The sequence below is a fragment of the Malaya genurostris genome, chromosome 3, assembly GCF_030247185.1.
Source record: "Malaya genurostris strain Urasoe2022 chromosome 3, Malgen_1.1, whole genome shotgun sequence".
Lineage (NCBI taxonomy): Eukaryota > Metazoa > Arthropoda > Insecta > Diptera > Culicidae > Malaya > Malaya genurostris.
The window spans coordinates 301,049,884-301,072,308 of record NC_080572.1 but is presented as its reverse complement, the minus strand read 5'-3'; the positions used below and the strand labels follow the sequence as shown (position 1 = coordinate 301,072,308).

The following is a 22,425-nucleotide window of genomic DNA, read 5'->3' as shown; positions in this document are numbered from 1 at the left end:
CTCCTCCAAATAATGGTTTTATTAATAACCCATTTTCAATGATAGAATTTTCTATAGCACTCTTGTCTTGTAACAATAACGCCCCTGGGTTGGACAGAATTAAATTCAACTTGGTGAAGAATCTGCCCGACCTCGCAAAAAGACGTTTGTTGGAATTGTTCAACAAGTTTCTTGAGCAAAATATTGTTCCGCCTGACTGGAGACAAGTGAAAGTTATCGCCATTCAAAAGCCGGGGAAACCAGCTTCCAATCACAACTCATATAGACCCATTGCGATGTTGTCCTGCATTCGAAAAAATTATTCTACGACGTCTCGACACTTGGGTCGAGACGAACGGTTTGTTGTCAGATACTCAGTTTGGCTTCCGTAGAAATAAAGGGACGAATGATTGCCTTGCATTACTTTCGTCTGACATCCAAATTGCCTTCGCTCAAAAGCAACAAATGGCATCTGTATTTTTAGACATTAAAGGAGCATTTGATTCAGTTTCCATTGATGTTCTTTCAGACAAGCTCCACCAACATGGACTCCCAGCGGTTATAAATAATTATTTGCACAACCTTTTGTCAGAGAAACGCATGCATTTTTCACATGGCGATTTGGCAACAATCAGAATTAGCTACATGGGTCTCCCGCAAGGCTCATGCCTCAGTCCGCTCCTCTATAATTTTTACGTGAATGACATTGACAGCTGTCTAGTAACCCCATGTACACTAAGACAATTGGCAGATGATGGCGTGGTTTCAGTTACTGGACCCAAAGCTATTGATCTGCATAAACCATTGCAAGATACCTTAGATAACTTGTCCGATTGGGCTGTTCATCTTGGTATCGAATTCTCTGCGGAGAAAACAGAGTTAGTCGTCTTTTCAAGAAAGCATGATCCCGCGCAGCTTCAGCTCCATATGATGGGAAGAATGATCCAACAGGTTTTAACTTTTAAATACCTCGGGGTGTGGTTCGATTCCAAATGCACGTGGGGAGGACACATTAGGTTTCTGATAACAAAATGCCAACAAAGAGTAAATTTTCTTCGAACAATAACAGGATCTTGGTGGGGTGCTCATCCGGAAGATCTAATAAAATTGTATCAGACAACGATACTTTCAGTGATGGAATATGGATGCGTTTGCTTTCGTTCCGCTGCAAACTCTCATATTATCAAACTGGAGCGAATTCAGTATCGTTGTTTGCGAATTGCTTTAGGGTGCATGCATTCGACACATACAATGAGTCTTGAAGTTCTGGCGGGAGTTCTTCCATTAAAAGATCGATTTTGGGAGCTTTCATCACGCCTGCTAATAAGATGTGAGGTGCTGAATCCCATGGTAATTAATAATTTCGAACGACTAGTCGAGCTTCGATCTCAAACAAAATTCATGACAGTATATTTTAACCATATGTCACAGGAAATCAACCCTTCAAGATATATTCCTATCCGTGTCAGCCTCCTAAATGTCCCTGACTCAACTTTATTTTTCGATACATCCATGCAGCGCGAAGTGCGTGGAATCCCGGATCATCTACGTTCGACGGAAATCCCAAAAATATTTTCAAGTAAGTTCAGGCATATTGACTTTGAGAAAATGTTTTACACGGACGGATCGTGAATTGAAGAAGCGACAGGGTTTGGTATGTTCAACAATAATGTTACGGCCTCATTTAGGCTTCAAGAACCTGCATCTGTTTATATAGCAGAGCTAGCAGCAGTTCAATATAGTTTGAGTGTAATCGTCACATTAATTCCAAACCATTATTTCCTCTTCACAGATAGTCTGAGTGCAATTGAAGCCATTCGCTCAAACATGACTGGCAAGACTGAACCGTTTTTCCTGGGCAAAATAAAACAGTGCCTGAACGACATATTGAACAATAATTATCTAATCACTATAGTCTGGGTCCCGGCTCATTGCTCCATTCCTGGCAATGAAAGAGCCGATATTTTAGCCAAACGTGGTGCTATTGAGGGTGAAATTTATGAGAGACCAATTGCTTTCAACGAATTCTATAGCTCGTCTCGCCAAAGAACACTTGCCAGCTGGCAAGCTTCTTGGGATAAAGATGATCTGGGTCGGTGGATGCACTCAATTATTCCGAAAATATCGACAAAGGCATGGTTCAGGGGACTGGATGTGAGTAGAGATTTCATTCGTGTGATGTCTAGACTCATGTCCAATCACTACACGTTAGATGCACATCTCCTTCGAATTGGGCTCTCCGAGACTAATCATTGTGCTTGTGGCGAAGGTTATCGAGATATTGATCATGTCGTTTGGACATGCGTGGAGTATCGTGATGTCAGATCTCAACTAATAAATTCTTTGCGTACCCAAGGTAGACTATCCAATATCCCAGTTCGAGACATTCTTGCTTGTCGTGACCTTTCATACATGAAACTTATTTATCATTTCATAAAGAAAACTGGAGTTTCAATTTAATAAAGGCCCCTTTCAAGACTTAGTTCTGATCCCAGCTGCGTCCATGAGTTCAACCAATAGCTAAATTAGAATAAAAATAATGTAATGATACAAACAAACTCGAAACAGTTTATGAAATTATTAACAAAATGTCTGAAAATAACAGCTTATTTTATAATTTATAGAAGTTAATCGTTTGGTTCAAATAATATTTCCGAGTAGATTTCATAATTAATGACGAGTTACCTAAGATGATATTTAAGTAATAAGAGAATATGTTTTAATAAATGCAAAACGTTGTGACTATGTTAGAATTAAATTAGGATAAGAATATTATGTAAAAGTGATGCTACGGCGAAGAAAAACTTATGTAAACTGCCTTAAGAAATAAACGTATTTATGAAAAAAAAAAAAGAGTATGTCTAGGGAAGAAGCCCCCACATTTCCTACTACGATATGGATAGAATGCGACAATACCGAGGATATATTTGGGCACACTGGTGACCGCCGACAATGATACCAGCAGACAAATGCATAGACGTGTTTTAGCAAGAAATCGTGCATACTTTGAACTCAGAAAAACCCATTGATCGAGAAAAGTAAACCGCCGCACGAAATGAATCATCTAAAAAACGATCATTATTGCGGTGGTTTTGTATAACCACGAGACCTGGAGTATGTTGACAGAAGATCAACGTGCTCTGAATGTTTTCGAAAGAAAGGTGCAGCGAATCATCTATAGCAGAGTGAAGATGGAACATGGAGACGGCTTGGAAAATTACCTCATCGTACGAGCCCTCAAAAACTGGACGGCTTTGATAGACTGGGTATGTCATTATGTTAAAACCATACATACCAGAGATTCGAGTGTTTTGCGTTGATGAGATGCTTACGACTCCTCTGGTAGAAGGTGAAAATTAAGTTTATAACAGATTTCTGCTTGCTCCAATGAACCATGCCACGTCTCGCTTTTTCGTTCTACAGGGTGGCAAGTGACCGGGAAAATCGGGAAAACCGGTAAAAGTCGATTTGGAATTTGGTTTTACCGGGAAAAATCGGGAAAAAGTCGGGAATTTTAGTGCAAATCCGGGAAAAGTTTACTAGTCCCAATCTTAGTAACGATTTTTCAGCGTTATGATTTTCCTGATACAACAAATGAAAAGATGAAGGCCATTTTGTGTTTGAACTAGGAGTTCAGTACAAGTTTTGAAACTTCTTATTGTCCCTCACAGGTTCAATGGTGCACAATCCATTGAAAATGGAGCCAACACCTCAGCAATTTTAAATCAATAAGAACTTTCTTAGTTGCCATCAATAACAGCACAATGAATGCTCATAATAAAAAATAAGGATAATTTGGATGCTTCTGCTGGATTTCTATTAAATCTCGACCAATATTATAAAAGATTCCAAGTGCAAATGACAGTTTCTCTTTGTTTATTTTCTCTTTCAATTATTACGGACTATTTCTGTATTTTCCAACATTTTTTTAAAAAGCAAATCGAAAGTTGATAGTTTCAGTCGTTATTTTATAATAGTTTTATAATAGTCGTTATAGTGTATAATAGAAGGATTGCCTATAGGACCGTAATAATCGAAAGAAAGAGGATCTGTCATTTGCACTTAGAACCTTTTCTAGTGTTTTTTTTTTTCAAATTTCAGAATAAGTATGCATAATGGTAAAAGTAACACCATGATAATTTTTTTAAGAATTCTTAGGAGCTGTATTTTAGTTGCTAGCCAATGATTTCCCTAATTTCACCGAAATTTGTGTCAGTAATGTCAAATTGTGACAATACTTGTTTAATAATCTTGGTATTGATTTCAATAGGATTCACAAAATCGACAAAGCTGTCGACTTTCATTTTATCTACCGTTAGCAAGGAGTATTTGATTTCCTTCTTTGACAGCTGAAACTGGCTTTTCAGAGTTCGGAAGAGCCTGTTCAGTGTAGATGATAGGACAAAGTGACAAGCGTATATTTTAAGAATTCTAGAAGAATTTTGTTATCTCGCCAAAACCCAAATTCTGAAAGAATATCGTATATGTTGTTAGCAATGGCCTCTCGTCCTCATGTGCACCTCGCGCACTGCACAACTGGTCAAACTGTCAACTCTGTGAGAACTTGTATGCACACATTCGGGAGAGACTTCAGTGACTTATGCTTATGGAAGTTGGAAACAAATTGCTGTCTCAGTTGCAACGTCGAAACGGTTCTGATATCATACCATATAAGCAGTGCACACCCCGTAAATTTTGTCACGAGATGCAACTGGTTGTTAGAAGGAATCGGGTTTGCGGGAGGAGTGTTGTTCTTTAGTTCATTCATTTTTAATTTTTAACTTTATACTTTTTCCAGACTATACCAGGCTATAAAGTATTGGAATACACTAGAGATGGTCAGTCCGCGAACGGTCCAAAAGAACTAGTTCTCTTTGAAGATTCAGTGAACTCAATAGAAATGAAAGTATTCGAGTTCTTTGAGTATGTACACAAATAAGTTGCGTCTTTTGGAACGTTTACTGGTTTGAGGAATCGGGGAAAAGTTCGCGAACTTTGAAAATGTATACAAAAAAGAATAATTATTGGTAGAACACATGCAAAAAGCAAAATTCTTTACTACAAAATATAATTTGTAGACCTCAAATTATTTTCGAAAAAACATGCAAAGTTTCAGAAAAACGAAAGAACGGTTCAATAGAACTAATTCTTTCGGTACAACTATCAAGTTTTCAACAGTTCTTTGAAATGAACGGTTTTGCCCATTTCTAGAATACACTTCTATCTTGCATAAGTTTTAAGAAGGACTGATTTTCCAGAGTCTTTGAAAGACTGATTCAGTGGTAGTCTTGAAAAAGATTGAATAGTTCGAAAAATAATTATTTTATTTTTATTGTAAGACTTTAAATTTAATTTTTCATCATTAGGCTTTCAAATAACTGATGATATTTCCGCAATACTACAAAACACCACCAATAATTGTCGAATATGATGTGAAAGATGCGCTTAAGAGCACTATTGGAAAAAACAAGAAGTTTCAATAAATTGTGTTGATTTTTCAAGAAAATTGCAATAATGTTGATGCTTCATTCCTTCGTCAAATGCAAGACTGATCACTTTCATCACCGTTGGCCAGATATGTTTCTTGTTTTAATCCTATTGTTACATCGAAGTTACTGGCGAAGTAAAATACAAAATAAAGATGGAATACATTGGGCTGGATGGTGCTGTTAGTTCAGAAGATAAACGTTTGGACAAACTGTGTGTGAGAGTTTTAATCTTAGTTCCAAGGAGATACCCGAAAAATACTTATTTCTCTACTCTCGATGTTTTTTTTTGGAAATATTGAAAAAACCGGGAATTTTTAGTCTCGCGCTCCGGGAAAACCGGGAAATTGAAATCGCAATTCGCTTGCCACCCTGGTTCTATATCTTCACATTGATAAAATCACCCGAAATCTTTTGACGTAGGACTACGTCTTTGTTTTCTATACTGGGGTGCAAATTCAAAATACAGGAAAAAAAATCGTACAAACAGTGGTCTGGGTCTGAATATCTACATCTGAACAATTTTTTTAACTGATTTTCGATATCATTACACATGCTGCTTGGAAATATTTCTACGCATCGATTCGAGTAGAAATCAAGAATCGAGGTTCGATACTGCCGTAGAGAAGGTTGCTAACACACTGTTCAAAAAGTCCAGGGACCAACTAAGAAAACAACATTTCTTGAGCAGTTTTTATTTTATTCATCAACATAGCTCAAAATAGGCTTCAATTGCGGTGGTAAGTCTCATTCGAGCCAAATATTTTTCCCTTGGAGTATCTTTTTTAAATCAGTAGAGGACAAGTAGTCGTTGGGGGCTCGGTTATTGAAAAAAAGATGAATGAGGAAACAGATCGGAGTACAGTTCGTTCAATTTGGCAATTGTTTTCATTGACTTGTGGAACCTTGTGGTACCTTCCTTTCCATCTTGATGCTGAAATGACTTAGGATAAATATGGTGGATCTGTATTTCGTCCCCTGTTTCATACCAACGCAAGAAATCCTTTTACGAATAAACAGTGTCGATCAGCTCTCTGAATCGTTGATGCGTTTTTCCGGATGATTGTTGCATTTGGCCACGTTTAAAATCAGAATACCACAAATCTTTGTTTTTAGTGGATTCGAGGGCGAGTAACACTTCTCAAACCATTGCTGGGGAACATGCCACTTGAGCCAATTAGTTCTGAACTTCTAAATTTTTAAAACACTTATCGCATTAATGCCAATTTGTGGATGATGCTTTTCTGTTGTCACTGACACAGTTTGATGAAAACATTTTTTGCCTTTCTCACATCGCAAGGCTATGCAATCGCTGTGAAAACTGAAGTCCAAAGGGTTGAGTGTCATGTATTATTCGGCTCAGATAGATAGGTCAGAGCAAATGTTAATGTGTGTCTCACTTTTGCGCCGAGATGACTGAACCATTTTTAAATGACTTAGGCACAAATGAAAGCCACTTTTGCCCCATGGAAAAGTTTTGAATTTCATGCGGATCTGACCTCCGGAATTTACAGGGTAGCGAACGAAAAAAATCTGCAAATTCAATAGTTTGCTTACATAGAGAAATGAAGAAACTTCTCAAAAATCGCGGAAATAGTGGTCAAAAACCTCTAAAACGGAACTCACTCATTTTTCTTCAAAATATCTTAACTGTTTCGCTTTTCTCTATATAAAGCAGATGTGGAAATAAGCCCATGAAAATGTGAATCAAGATTTCCGATTGTGAACAAAAAAAAACGAAGACCGTGAATTAAAAAATTGGGTAACAAAACTAAAATTGCGATTGTGTTTTAAATTGTGGGAAATGAAATTGAAGACCTTTTTAAATTCTGAGCAAAACCAAAATGTATATTCTTAAAAATCATGCATTTCAAAATTCATTTAAAAATCTACAATAAGTATGTGATTTGAAAAGATAACATTGACTATTTTTATTTACTGTGAATTAAAAAAATTGCTTATTTCCACCCCTAGTATTTGTATTATACACCATTCTACTCAGCTCGACGAGATCGCAAAAAGTCTGTGTGTGCATCTTTCAAAGAACTTTTATATCGTTTGTTTAAAAACCAGGTAGCCTCATAATTTATTTTTCACAAAAATTCAGTCAACTCAGCCACAAATTTTTGTACATCAGCTTAACTTTACTTAAGGAAAAATAGATACAAAAACGGTATAAAGGTCTAGCATTGTGGAAGTACAAATGTGCGAAAAATATACCTATTTCCCGTAAAATTGTTCATTGAAACCACTTTGCAAAGAAACTCAATTTTCGTTCCCGTCGTTTGAGAATCATTGTATTTCAGTATAAATCACGTCGATTTCTCAGCGATGCTTGAACCGATTTTAACAAATCTTGATTTGAAATGAAGCCCATTTTGACTTATAAACTACTGTTGAATTTCATCCAGATCTGACTTCCGATTCCGCAGTTACAGGGTGATGAGTGTCAAAGCTTTAGAACCGCCATGTAAAATGGCGACCCAAAACCACTACGTGCTGGTACGGAAGAAGAAAACACAACTCGTCTTCACAAACCATGCACTCAGGAGGCTTTGTTCAATTTCGTACACGCTATAAAGAAAACCAAAACCAGCACCTAAGCTGATTACTTACTCACATTCCTCATCTAGAGCGTGACCGATTTTCACAAACTTAGGTTCAAATTAAAGGTCTTATAGTCCCATAGCCTGCTATTGAGTTTCATTTGGATCCGACTTTCAGTTCCGGAGTTAGGGGGTAATGAGTGAAAATTAAGTATAAAATATGCACTCGATATGCAAAGGCTTGACCGATTTTTACAAACGAAAGGTCTTGAAATTATTATACATTTTCTAGGACAATACTCTCCGAATCCGACTTTTGGTTTCGGAAGTATAAATCCCTTAAAACTGACTGATAAATTCCTTGTTAAATCCATTGTTAGTAGACAGCCTATCAAACTAATTCCGGCTGTCCTGGCTCCCGATTTCCGATTCCGGAAGCATCGAAAATAGTTTTTTTGCAATGACAGAGCGGAAACATATTTTAGAGAAACCAAATGAATGAAAAACTAACAGAAAAGATGATTTATTGGAAAAAGATACGCTCAAAGACAGGATTGCTAGATTTTGCTAGATTATGTCCTGTCTCTGAGCATATCTTTTTCCAATAAACCATCTTTTCTGTTAGCTTTTCATTGGTCTGGCTTCTCCAATATAAGTTTCCACTCAGTCATTGCAAAAAAAAAACTGAACTTAGTTATGGCGGCTTTGTTGTTTAAATATTCTAAAATGAAACTCAGACTATTTTCTCAGAAACTTGACTGATTTTCATGAACTTAGGTTTATGTAGAATGTGTTATAATCCCAAATAAAATTTCTGATTTTCATCTGGATCCGATTTCCGGTTCCGGAACTGCAGGGATAAGAGTTAAAAATTTTCTACCGCTACCCAAAGCGACGAAGCAAAAGAAGGAAATTTTTTTTTTCAATTAGGTTCGAAACTGGTCCAATTTGTAGGTCTTGTTTGTTGTTGGCCATACGAACCAACTTCGGCTATTCCGGCCCTCGAAATTAGGTTTCGGAAGTATTGGTAATATGGAGTGCATCGAAAATAAGCTATCCACAAATTTTTCTTTTAAATTATGATAAAAAACGATATTTTATACAAACTAAAAACTGATCCTTTATTGTACGAGATTAAACTTGAGCATAACGAAAACCGGATGAAATTCACGAATTTTCGAACTTTTGATCGAACGATCTTCAGCAAGTTCCGGACAAATGTTGCATTGCATTTTCTGGACGCTTGAGCCCAAATTTTTTTGAACTTCTACATGTTCCCAGCTACTTTACCAGTCTTCTTGAAGCTGAGGGCAATTTGGTGGATTGATATTTTTTCAACGAAATTTTCCGCCTTTTCCGCAAGCCAATTGAGAGTGGTTTTGGCATAGTGAGCCGACGCTAAATCCGGCCAAAACAGTGGAGGTGTACTATGCTTCTTATATAAAGGTAGCAATCTCTTCTGGAGACACTCAGATCGATAGATTTCTGCAATTATAGTTCCGGTAGTGCAAACCACAGGAACATATTGCTTGCCATATCAGTACCTTTCGACCGAATTTCTCCACTTGAATCGGCCTGTCCGCATCGCTCACATCCTCCCCAACGACAACAGTAAAGTATTGTGAACCTGGAAGGGCGCTTGAGTCCTCCTTTACATAAGTCTCATCGTCCATCAAAACGCATGCATCTGGACACTGCAAAAGACGCGAATACAATTTCCGGGACCTTGTTGCTGCTCGCTTCTTCTGTTCTATTTATGCTTCTTGTAGGTCTTCAGGTGATTTTGCGTCTTGGTACGCTTGACACTCGTTCCTGCTTTTATGGTCAAATCACGTATTGACATTGATTTGTTCTTCATGATTAGAGATACCACTTTCTGGTCCAGTTTCCGGATTGGAAGAACCGGGTTACCTGCCTCTTCCTGGTAGCTCATCCAAAGAATAGTGTTCCCCAAACTTATGAATGATGGTTTCAACACTGGTATGATGAATTTCAAATCGCTTCGCCAATTTTTGCATAGTAATACCCTTCTCACTTAGCGATGTGTCCAGGACCTTAATTTTCACTTCCTTTTCAATACGCGACATTTTGAAAAAGCAGAATTTCAACCGCACAAACAAGTAAGCAAACGAAAGCTGACAGCCAAACTCACAGCATGCTGTGATCTGAGCATAAAACTCCATCACAAATACATGCGTACAACACATATGTATGTGGATAGCTTATGTTTGATACACTCCTTAGTGGTCAAAAACTGCACAAAGGATGTACCTTATTTTGCTTCAGGATGGTCAGATCGATTTTCACAACTTTATTGGGTCAAAGGAAAAGTGTTTCGATTTCATACCGAATCCCTGAATTCGTTGTGGGAAATACTTCCAGCTCCGGAACTGTAGGGTGTTTTGATTCGTAGATTTTGCTAGATTACGTTCGAACAAACTTTCCTGTTTCTATTCAATAAACAGTTGTTTTTAGAACTCTCTAGTAATAATTATGATGGTATGAGTAATATCAGAAAGGCATCATTACACCACTAAATGGATTAAAAAAGGGGTTTCCGGTGGAATCTACTCTGTCGAAGAAAAGACTAGCGAGAAATGAGGTGAAAGTTTGAACAAAACTGAGAAAAACGTAGCAGAAACGATTGTACTGACACTATTTTACATGTCAATATTACTCTCAACTTTTGTAAAAATTTGGCTTCATTTCGATCCGATTTCGATTTCGATCCGATTTACCAAACCATCAGAAGTGACGCAGTAAAAATCGACTCACTCTTTATCGATCCAAGTAGTCCTCTGTGCGTCGAAAAATGGATGCCGTACGTCACTGTTGAAGCCACGTTTAAATGTCAGTCATCATTGAAGGGGGTATTTTTTATTTGTTTAGGTTTGAAAATGAACGATTGTCTCTGCATTAATTTCCGAACCGGCGAGTGAAAATAAGATTCGTGTTTGGTTCACAAATTGAAGTGGGTGTTGATTAAAAGTCTATCAACGGAGAATGGATGAGAAATTAAAGAAGCCTAACCAAACGATCGAAACCGAATCAGTAACAGTAACACTGCTGAATAAATTTTAAACAAAGACAGTAACCAACTTTGTCGAGCCATTGTTTATCAAAAGCGCCCCACAAACATTTTTCTACAGGGGGAAAAGTCCCCACCCGAACTCCAGCTATCAAGCTCGGATCGAACCTATTTATTCAATGGACGAATATCTCCAAAGGGTACCAAGGGAGCACTAGGAAATTAACAAACCGCACATATCGGAAATGGACCTTTTTTCTTGCTTTTGGTCTGCTTGAATTGTTATTTTCAATAAAAAACCGCCGGTTCGGAAAGGGAAAAGGGAAAACTTTTTTTTTTGTCGAGTTAGCGAAGAAAATTTGATCGTGTGTCGGTTGTACTGCACCGCCATCGCCGAAAAAGGGTCTGCGATTAGATGCAATCTACTTTCTATTATTCGTCGCCTAGTCCAACGCCCCCTTTCTTTTTTGCCTGCTCGGGCTCGTTACTGACGGGCCGTTATCGAAGCCACAGACGATAAAAATGTGAGGAAAATGGCAATCTGTTCATTTCAATTTTTGTTAGTAAGAAAATGGAGAAAAATACCATCGTTCTCTGGCAACATGCCCACAAATGGGAGCATCGAGTCTGCGGGAGACTCCTCCTGGAATGCCGCGTGGATCACCAGGCGCTGAGGTCAACCTTCTTAAAGACCTGCTGCTACCCGGAGTGAAAAACGACACCATTAGCAGTTTTCATTGGCACCTCTCTTCTGTGTGCTGACGCCGAGATCCCGGGGTTGGTTTTAATCGAGTGAGTGTTCACTTTTAATGTGTTCCAGTGCGGAACAGCTTCTCAAATAGACATCCTTCGTATGAGCCTCCGAGCACCAGGGTCTGACGCCGTTTGCTTTCGATTTAATGGCCTCTCGTATGACTTGGAGTCTAGTTCTGCGTCCAGAGGCGAGGCTGATGCGTGCGGATTGGTTTGCTTTTTTATGGGAATGTGCTGCATGAGGTTTAACGATTTATGCTTAATTAAATGGCTGATGAGTTTGCTGCGGGTTGTCATTTGGGTTTTAAATTGCGATGAAGTGCAATGAATTAAAATGATAATTATTTAGGTTTGAATACCAGAATAACACGATCGAATTGGTACCACCAGCTGTTTCACAGCGACCCAAATTCTACTGTTTGATCAAAGTAAACATCGTTTTCCCCGTAGCTTCAGGGGAACAGAACTGAATAACCTTCACCCTGTTCTTTTTTTGTTGTTGTTTATTTTGAATCGCCGAAAATAGTAGGCTTCGATTGTGCTTCGAAACTGACAGATAGAAGCTTACCTGCTGGCAGGTCTTTCTATGATTGGGTGGTGGTTGGGCGATCGAAATCGTTGCAACTGTGGCAAGTCCGAATTGTTTGCGGCACACTGCGACACATCAACAATGCACAGTACAGGATACCAACAGTGAAAAGCTGCTTGCTTCCGCCGTTCGTTCCGCTGGATGAAGAGCGAACCGTTTATCAATGGCACACGCGAGAACTTTATTCGCAATTTTCGTTTTATTTTCGTCGTCGAAAACCTAGTTTTGTAGGAAAGCATTACAGAGCTAATTACGAAGGGATTTGGTTGGGGTCCCCACCCCAACGTCAAATCATGAATGGAAAAAACTTTCTTCCCTCCCCGGATCCGGTAAGTGGGGCTTCTGGCAGTAATCCCTTTTTTGCCCGGGAAAAGTGTAATTAAATTTGTGTTACAAAGTAAAATTTAACTACACTACCGAGCTGTGACAGAAGGAGCGGCAGCAGCAGTACCGTCAAGCAGGAGCCATTTAAGGGATGGTTAAAATGAAAACTAATTGGAAGAGAAAATGATTTCTGCGAAGACTCTGGGGTCCTCGGTGAGGCGCTTGGTATTATTTTAATTTCTCCGGAGATGCCTGAATTTGGTAAATGAGAAACGGTTTTCCCCAAAACCGGAAACAGTCATTATCGGATGTAATTATTCTGACGATCACTTTCGAAAAATTAAAAGCGCACCTAACTCAACAAATGATGAAGCCTTTTTATATGATTAAATCATTCAACTTAGATTTATAGTTTCAATATCTTGTTGGCACTGTTTTACTGTTGAACAAATATACCTAAATTTATTATTTATTTCAACTTTATCGAATTAAATTTCTGCAGTTTTAATTGAGTTTGCATCTCTATATTATTTAATTTGCATCATATTATATAAAAAATCCATCGCTCCCAAACAGAAAGAAACCTTTAACTTATATTCAAATGAAAGGTCTCTTGGACCCATCGCCTGGCCATGAACTTTATTCGGATTGAACTTCTGGTTCGGAAATAACGGGTTCCAAAAAAAAACTTTTCAATCCACCTAGTGATGTGAAAATGCCTTTTCTCTTCAAAATAAGGAGGGGGGTGGGGGGGTCTAGTACATGATATTTCCGAAATGGAAAAAAAATTGATGCCAAAATCTTAGAATTGCAAGACGCGTCGAGATTTAGTGTTATCTTGAAAAGAATTTTTTCGAAAAATCGACTTTCTAGTACAGAGGGGTCTCGTATAACAGCGGTTCACCGGAAGCGTGAAAAGCGAATCCGCGATAAACGGGACCCAGAGCATATGGGATTTCGATTGATTGGGGCTGTGAACGGTTATCTCGCTTTGATTGACAGATAGAGCTGTACAATCTTCGGTAAACTTGTAGATACTTAGACCAACAATTTAGTGTAGTTGGACAGACAAGTATGAAATAATTCATATGTTTACAACTGAAAAATAAAACAGTTTGAACATGAAATATCGCGAGTATTTTAGCATCTGGAATCTTCAAACAACTTTTTGAGAGACTCAAAGTTTATTAACAAGATCCATCAGATGGAATTAGTGTGCTTGCTATGGTACAAATTTCAATATCAAAATTATGCTCTAGTGTGAAAACCAGAAGATTTAGAGCTATTTTGTCTTTTACAAAAATCTTCGGAATGTAGCGGTCTACATTATGAATATTATATTGGTTAGAAACTCATCCACCCAGTGGCGTTAGTTTGATCACAATTTTGCAATGAAAAATTGATTCTATTATATCTATACAATTTTTTGTTTTATTTGTTTTCGAGAAGAACATTCCAGAGTTCAAAACAGATCAAATAGTTTAAACAATATCTGAAAATTCTCCAAGTGGTGGCGCTAGTGTGCAATTCAAGATTTAAAATTCATGTTGACTCATTCAGATGGTTTCTTCGAAAGGTTGTTCCAGGGTTTCAATACCTATTAAATGATTGACTAAACAGTTCGTATTGTATCTACAAAGTCTTCAGTAACTGAAAATCAGAATTGTTTACGAGAGTGATGATATTTGCTGTAGATAATGTACCTCGAAAACCACGTTTTTAATGTGTTATCAATCAAGAGCGTGAAATTGAGCTTTTGAACCACTGTGGAATGGGTGAAACTTTCAGTTTTGTCATCCACTCACTACTCAAACACTTTCCTCGTTGGCAGCCAAGTGGCAGTCAATATATATTTATAGATTCCTTTTTATGCGATTGTTCATACTGCACAAATCGGACTAGAGGATGACATCATTGAGGCACTGTGATTGGCTCAAGGAAACATTCAAACCATTTTTTTAATAGTATCCCGAGCAAACTCAAACATCAAAACGAGAGCAAATCGAAATCTTATTATGATAGCAACATCACATTGAAATCTCAATTTGATCTCAGCTCATCAATTTTTCAATTGATATCATATTATGTTATTATTTTGCTGTTACTTTCAGAAAAAAAAAACTTGGGAGGCAAATATTTTGGGAAACTCCAAAAATGATTATTCGAAAGCAACAACTTAATAACTGCATCAAAATAGGACTAATTTTCCATTAGGCGATACAAAAATGCAAAAATACATTTTTATCGAACAATTATTAACAAACGTCATTAAGGAAAAGATTTTTGTCAACACTTTTGCAGCTTTTACACCAATAATCCTCTATATTTTTACTTGCGAGATTATTGTTTTAGCACCACATATCTGAAGGACATTGGATAGGTTGACGATCATTGGTGCCACGTCTATCTGAAGCCAGTTCATCTCCTTTAGCGATCTCCTGGCATACTGGGCCTTCACCAGATCCGGCCAAAAGGCTTCATTCTTTTTCGAGAACGAATAGCGGCTTGGGCATTCTCATCTCGCTGATCGTCAGCCACAGAAAGACCTTCGTCAGGAACTTGATATGAAAAATACATTTGACGTCAACGATTTCCTTCTGGTGGGGTACGTTAAATATCAGATTCTCTAACAATTTTCGCGTTTAGTAAAAAAAAGGATGTTAAATGTTCTGACTATTATTTTCGGTTGATGTTTTGACCGTTATTGTCTGTGGTTCAGAATTCGAGTATCGGTATTGCCAAAGTGATTGATTTTTCGTGCATCAACTAACAAGTTTTTTTTTGAATAATACGCTCTTCTTTATATCATACTAGCTGAATTACCCGGCGTTGCTCGGAAATGTTTCGTAAATACAAGGCCGCAAAAACAATTTTAGAAATTGTTCTGACCATTGAAATACTCAGAGCGTAGTGAAACACAACCTATTTCCACGTAATCACTTAGCTGCTAGAAATATGCAGTACTAGTCAAGAAGTATAATTTTTTCATAAAATACGATCAATTCACTTTATACTTCCCATGTTTGGGGCACTTGTTACACTCCTTCCTTGAAATAACCCTTTAATCTATTTTGATGTGAAGGTAGTATCTGTATTAATCAAGAAGTATCGTTTCTCGTCCAATGAATTTTACATTAAAATCCTCTTTTGTTAGTGAACTTGCAACAGCTCTCTGCCCTCTGAGTAGTGTAAAAAGTATCTGTGCTCGCCAAAAAAAGAGAGGGGGGGGGGGGGGGAATGAAAATTGATTTTCCACACTCTCTTCGCCTAGTCTATATCCTCCGGCTTCCCTCGTTTGTCGTCAAATAAGATAAATTTAACAATAAACCTCTTTTTAGAGGCACTTGCTACAAACTCCAACTTTTTGTTCACCTGTGCAATGAATATCTGATCTCGACAAGAAAAAATAATTTTATTACCACCTCTGAATTGCGAAAAGTACCTCTGCCAAGTTTGGTGATAATTTACTGAGTTGTTATGGAATTATTCCGATATTTACAAAAAATTGAGCTGAGCGCTTCTTCAATAGACACTTGCTATCTTTTCACGCGTATAAATATCCTTACGATCATTTCTTAGTTGTAATAAATATCTGAGCCTGTCAAAAAATTTCGATTTCGTAAAACTCGAAACATTTTGACTCAAATTCCCCCTGTTAGCAAACACTTACTGCAACCACCACCTCTCCCACCCCCCTCCTCATTAGAATATCTCTTATAAGAACCTATGAAGAGCAAGAATTACAAGTGCCAAGAAAGTTAATAATCAATTGAGTTGTTTTGGAGTTATGTTCGATCATATATACAATTTATCCTTTGCATGTTTGAGTTTAATCTCCTGTTAAAGACCCTAGCAAGGCCTTCTTCTCCATAAAAATGACCATCTCTGAAGAGCAAGAAGTATCTGTGCTAAATTTGATAGCAATCCGTTCAGTAGTTTCGGAGTTAAAACATTAAAAACATTAAACCCCCCCTTTTCGAAGGCACTTGCTGCATTCACCCCTCGTCAATTCTAAGGTATGCAAAATGTTTCTATGATCTTCAAAACATGTCGATTCTCGTCAAGTTATGTGAATTTTTTCATAACCACACAAACCCCTCCCCCATCCCTTCTTTTTGTCACAACCCTTTAAAAATATCTCAAGAACCATCTCTAAACAGTTTGAATATTTGATTGCATTTTAGCGCCACCAAATCAAAGAATTTTATTAACTCCAATCAACGACGTTATAAATCATCATGTTTCAGAGATATAGCGTAATATGTCTTCTATCAGAAACTTTCGAGCGCTTGGCGAATAAATTCCTAACTAACATATTTTTCATAATGTAGACCTTGACATCCCGCACAACTTTCCTCAGAAAAAAAAAGCTTTGAAGATTTCAGGTTCTGAGCTAGATCATATTTTAGCACACTAGCTCCATATAGTACAGCGATTTTGCATTAATATTTGCAAAACTTAGAAAACTAGTTTGAAAACCCTATTCTCTAAATAATCAGATTTTTATGAATTATCTATGTTTAATCCATTTTATCTAAAGCATGCAAATGAATTGCTTAATGTTCGCTCCGAAATTAATCTTCATCGAATGATCCCGAATTTAAGTCTACACAAGAATTAAAAACTTGCTAAATCAGTGTGATGCTGTCTGTGGCCAGAAGTGAGATACTGGTTCATTGTCCCAATTAGTCGAAATAAGTAAGATATTATTTTGGAATCGAAATAACATATAATCCGGGATTGCTTATTGTCAGATTCCTAATTCACGTTTTCAGTAAGCCTTTGCTGTAAAAGACTTCACTCTGAAGCGCTCGCTCTTCTGAGCCTAGAAATTCGTATTTCAAAGTGATTACATACTCGAGTAGAGTGAGATCAAATAAATAACTGGATACGAGAAAGACAAAGAGCACATTTTCATACCTATAAAATAGCCGCACTTCCATTCACGATGGTTGCGGGACGGATGCGACGAAACGAGTGTGCATCAGCTAAAACTATCAGTATACAGCTTTGTGAATCATCACTACTTGTCATATGATCGAAAATTCTCCATCTACTCACAGCTTAACGTCACAGTCCATAGCATTCGCAGAGAGTTCGGAATCCAAATCAACTAGATTCGAAACCCAAGTCTCTCTGTGTGGAGGTGTTTGGTGCTTTTGACGCTTTTTTATTGTTGCAAGTAATATCGCCTAAAGGTATACTATCTCGGGTCTTTTTCCCAATCTATTTTTAGCTTATGCTCGCGACTTGTTTGTTTTCAGTAATGTCTTTTTAAAGCAAATCAATAACTGATTATGCATTCCAGTTTTGTTTTCGTTGTTTGATAATAACTTCAAATTGAGAACTAGTTTTGCTATCAACAAGAAAAAATCTATATCTTATTTAGATTTCAGTTTGCTCTCGCTGTTAGCAAAAATAGTTTTCTTTTTGCTATCATCGGGAAATCTTTTTGCTTTCGATTTTGATATTTTGCCACTTAAAACGACCAAAACAACAGCAAATTGAGTAATCGATAAATGCGAACATCACAACATCAAAATGAGTTTTCTATTTGATCTCACACTCTGCTCGGGATGCTATTGAAATACTGAAAAGGAGTTGTCATACATGCTTGAGTTAAAGGTTTCCGAATTTATCAGTTGTTAAATTATATCAATCCATCAACAAATGACTGAGTTATTATCGCTCAAAATTATGAGAGGAAAAAGTTACGCGGCTATTTTCGAGACTTTTAATTGACACCCGGCCCCTACTAGTCAAGAAACCATTTCCAAAAATCTACTTACCGAATCCAGAATTAGGATTCAGTTCCAGAGTCTTAATTTTGAATTCTGAACCTGTATGCTGGAGCTGGTATTCGAGTTTTTAATTCAGTTATAGAATAAAATCCAAAATTTAGTAGCGGATTCCAGATCCAGTATTCAGAAGCTGAATGCGATTACTGATAATCTGTTGTTCCTTTTGGTAGTTGAGAACTGCCCGTTACGATGTCCGAAAAGAGAAAGAATGATGTTGTTGCGTTAAGTACATCGTTCGTTTTAGTTGATTGTGTTTATTTCGCAATTTTTAACTGTTTCGCTTCCGGAATTGTACCAGTGGTTTTATACTAAAGATTGACTTATTGGCGATAAATGTTTTCTACCACACAATTACATATTGCGGAACAAATGAGAGTAAAAAATAGCTACATAGAGAATTTTTTATGTCGATTATTCCGATTCGGATTTGCATATTTCAGAGGAAGCAGCTATCAAAATGGGATACGGGATAAATTTCTGGCATTCAGAAGGGCCAAATTGTGAAATTAAACATTGTTTGGAGCATTTTTCTCGAACGCGAAGCAGTCAAATGCTGGGTTTATACGCACTCGTTTGGTGCGAATTTCTCACTGCGAAAAGTGCTAATTAAATAGAATAATTTAATTAGCACTTTTCGCAGTGCGAACTTTGCACCGAACGAGTGCGTATAAAACCAGCATTTGACTGCTTCGTTGAGTTGCATGGTTTTTTAGCTCCGATTTACAAAGAAACAATCTTTCTAATTCTCTAGATAACATTTGGATTCATTCTAAGGGTTGAGTTTGCATAATGTTCCCCATCATTGTTCACTTTTCACTGTATTTTGCACTAATGCAAACGACCAGCAGCAGGATGACGCAATCGATTCGAATCGTAACTGGCTCTGCGAACGTCCTGAAATTGATTCAATATTGAACTGAATTCTTAATACTGAAACTGGAACTGAGCTCTGGACCAGACAACTGCAAGCTGCAACTTCAAATATATCCAGTGTTAACTTTTTATACCTACCCAGATATGCATGGCTATTATTCAGCGTGCTGAGTATTATTTTTGTGATTTGTGTAAGTGCGATTGTACTTCATAGTATCTCATATGTAACTTCCCGCATTGACGCAACTACGTATTCGGGGTTTTGGTTCTCCATACACGGTTGAATCTGTGCATGGGGAGCTAAAATTGAAGGATATGCTACCTTTTCTCACCCAATTTGATAAGGAGTGTTAGTCGGAGAAGTTCATCGTTCTTCCTAGAGTGAATTAATCCCCTCTGTTTCTACCCTTAATGATGTTAGCAGATTGTTTGACATCCCTTATGGGTTGCCGAATTTACTTCTGCGCATTTATATTGAGTCGCTTTTGTAAAATATCTAATTCCTCTCGGGGCTTGGAGATTTTATCAAATGTGCATTTTGGCACCTGCAGATCGTTCAGCAGAAGTAGAACGATTTATTTCATTTGTTTTGTGCTGTTTTCCCATCTCACTCTCTACATATTTCTCTTCCATGTCGCTTTTATCATGCCCTTTTCCATGAGAAAAATGATGAGCAGCCACGGCAAGGCACAATTCTCCAAATAACTAGGGGCCACGTGCTACTTGAGCAAATTAGTTCTGATTCCAGTCAATATTAATAATATGAGGCAAGGTACAGTATCACTGTATCTTCCCACTCACTCAAAACTTTTCATTAAATTGTCAATAATAACGTCGGTTACGGCCGGAGACTGTGCTAGAGCCGCGTAGAGGAGCAGCTGTGGTCAAGCAAGTCAAAGCTTCACCCCCTTTTTTCAGTTCAAAGCTTTTTTTCTGTGTATTTATAATTGTTTGAAAATGATGTGGTTAAAAACACATACGCCCTTTGCAAATAACATTAACTTTTCGTCTGTCTAGCAGTTTATGTTCAGCCGTCAGCTCACGCTAGCAGTTCAACATAAACTGCTACGCACTGATGAGTCAAAGACGAAACGTTAACTCTTATGAAGTAGCTCAAATTGTCTTACCAATAATGAACATCACATAATCACCTAAAAGTTGTTTCAGCGAAAAATATGTTATCACTGTTTATTTTTTAAAGAACAATTCCAATTTCACTTTCAGTGTTTATACCACTATCAAACATATGTCAATCCAACTAAAACCAAATCAACACAGCACTGTTCACCATTTCACTCTTTTGCACTTTGTTTTAATCAAGAAACGAACGCACTACAGTCGTGAAGACCGGGAATCTCTTTATTATAATCAATATTTTCCGGTCAATAGGCTTGCTTTCCGGTGGCTGATTTCACTTTTTCCTTGTTAGTCAATTCGGTTTGGTATCCTCTAGAGAGCAAGTAAAAAAATCCCAATACACATTTCCGACACGAAAAACACTTCCAAAACTACCCGCCATCCAGCTTAGGCTAAGCAAACGCAGATGAAGCTTCCGTGCCCACACTGGAAAAGCCAAGCCAGCGTAGTGCCTTCCAACAGCAGATTGTCAAGTTTCCCGAAAATTGATTGTTTCTGCCGCGGGAAGAGAGAAAAAAAAGTACGCGAAAGATACTGCTGCCGCATAGACCTACTTTTACACTCACTGAAGCTTTAAACACATTCTACCGTCACCGTGCTGCCTCCCCCTGCCGCGAATCCACGGTGACATTCACGACGGTGCTCCAGCTTCCGGGACCGGGGTGGAGGTGGTGCGGGATGCTGACGAAAACTTTTCCCCATTCCACCGTTTAGAGATCCATCATTCTTTCCGGCAACAACGGGGGACTACCAGGTGCCGGCACACTTCGGGCCCCAAAAGTGGGAGGAGGAGGAGGAGGAGGGTGGCACTTTTTCAGTATGCCTATTTTGCTCCGCAACCGGACGGGGAAATACCGGACCAACGATCCGAACCGAAACCGATGAAAAGCTGACGAAGACTGAATGTTTTCCGCGGGGAACGCTCGAGTTTTCTTCATCCTGTCATTTTCGGGCTTCCGATGGAAACTGGTTTTCGGGGAGCTTTCGGTGCTTTCCGAATAGGAGCTCGGTTGAATAATAGAGAGAAAGAGAGCTTCGCAGGATATTTTGTCCTCGTTAGGGACATGGGATAGTGAGTGGAAATTTATTATTTGCCATCGTGGGTCAGCTGATTGTCATCGTGAATGCGTGTGTTGAACCATCAGCTGTTCAGAAAAGACGACTTGTTTTTGTTGTCTGATTTTTTTTCTCCAAACACTACTTGTAGAGTTTTCGAAAGTCTACGTTGAACTTTACCGAAAACTGCAAACGACTATGTTGCTTCTCTCAATCAAAAAAATAATCAAACAAGGTTTGTTCATTGATTCCAACCATTCCGATATCATGTTCGTATTTTGCAAACCTTTTACCTACAAAGAAACTGCATTCAAACAGAACTTACCTGCGTATCAAGAAAAGCTTCTTCTCTGAGACAACTTCCATTTTCTCTGGTCTCTCGAAAATTCTCACCCAATCTCGCAGTAGAGTGCTCCGAGTTGCACGTGCTTCCTCTGTATCCTGCCAGTGTGAGTGTGTGGGTGAGTTTGCTATTCCAGTCGTATCGACAGGAAACAAAAAGCACAAATCCTGAAGGAAATGACCTTGACATTATGAATGAAAACTTGGGAAACATTGCGGCACTGTACCGATAGTTAGTGTTGGTGTTTTTAGGTCAATGGCTAGAGATGATTACTTTTAGCTTTTTACATCCGGATGATGGAAATGATTCTAGACGTTTTATCTTAAATGTGATCTACCAGATTAGGATAATATATTCTTGCCTTGCCATTAGCATCAGTTTGCTACTGTTGATTTTTCCGATGATGTTATTTTCCGATTCACACAAACTTAGACTCAAATGAAAGTTTCAGGGCCTGATCGAATATTTAACAATTTTATCCATTCAAAATTTCAAATTCGCGAGTGTGTG

The 22,425-nt window shown here is 38.0% G+C and overlaps 1 protein-coding gene across 4 annotated transcripts in view; it reads right to left on the bottom strand.

Moving 5' to 3' along the window:
* LOC131439116 (chondroitin sulfate N-acetylgalactosaminyltransferase 1) overlaps positions 1–21,404 on the bottom strand; it is a 134,209-nt gene extending 112,805 nt beyond the window's left edge. For 2 of the 4 annotated variants that reach the window (XM_058609737.1, XM_058609738.1), the window contains exon 1: positions 20,507–21,404. The gene's annotated coding sequence lies outside the window, so the exon portion shown is untranslated. The remainder of the gene's footprint in view (positions 1–20,506) is intronic. The other 2 variants (XM_058609739.1, XM_058609740.1) reach the window with 2 other exon arrangements.
* Between the last annotated feature and the right edge of the window lie 1,021 nt (positions 21,405–22,425).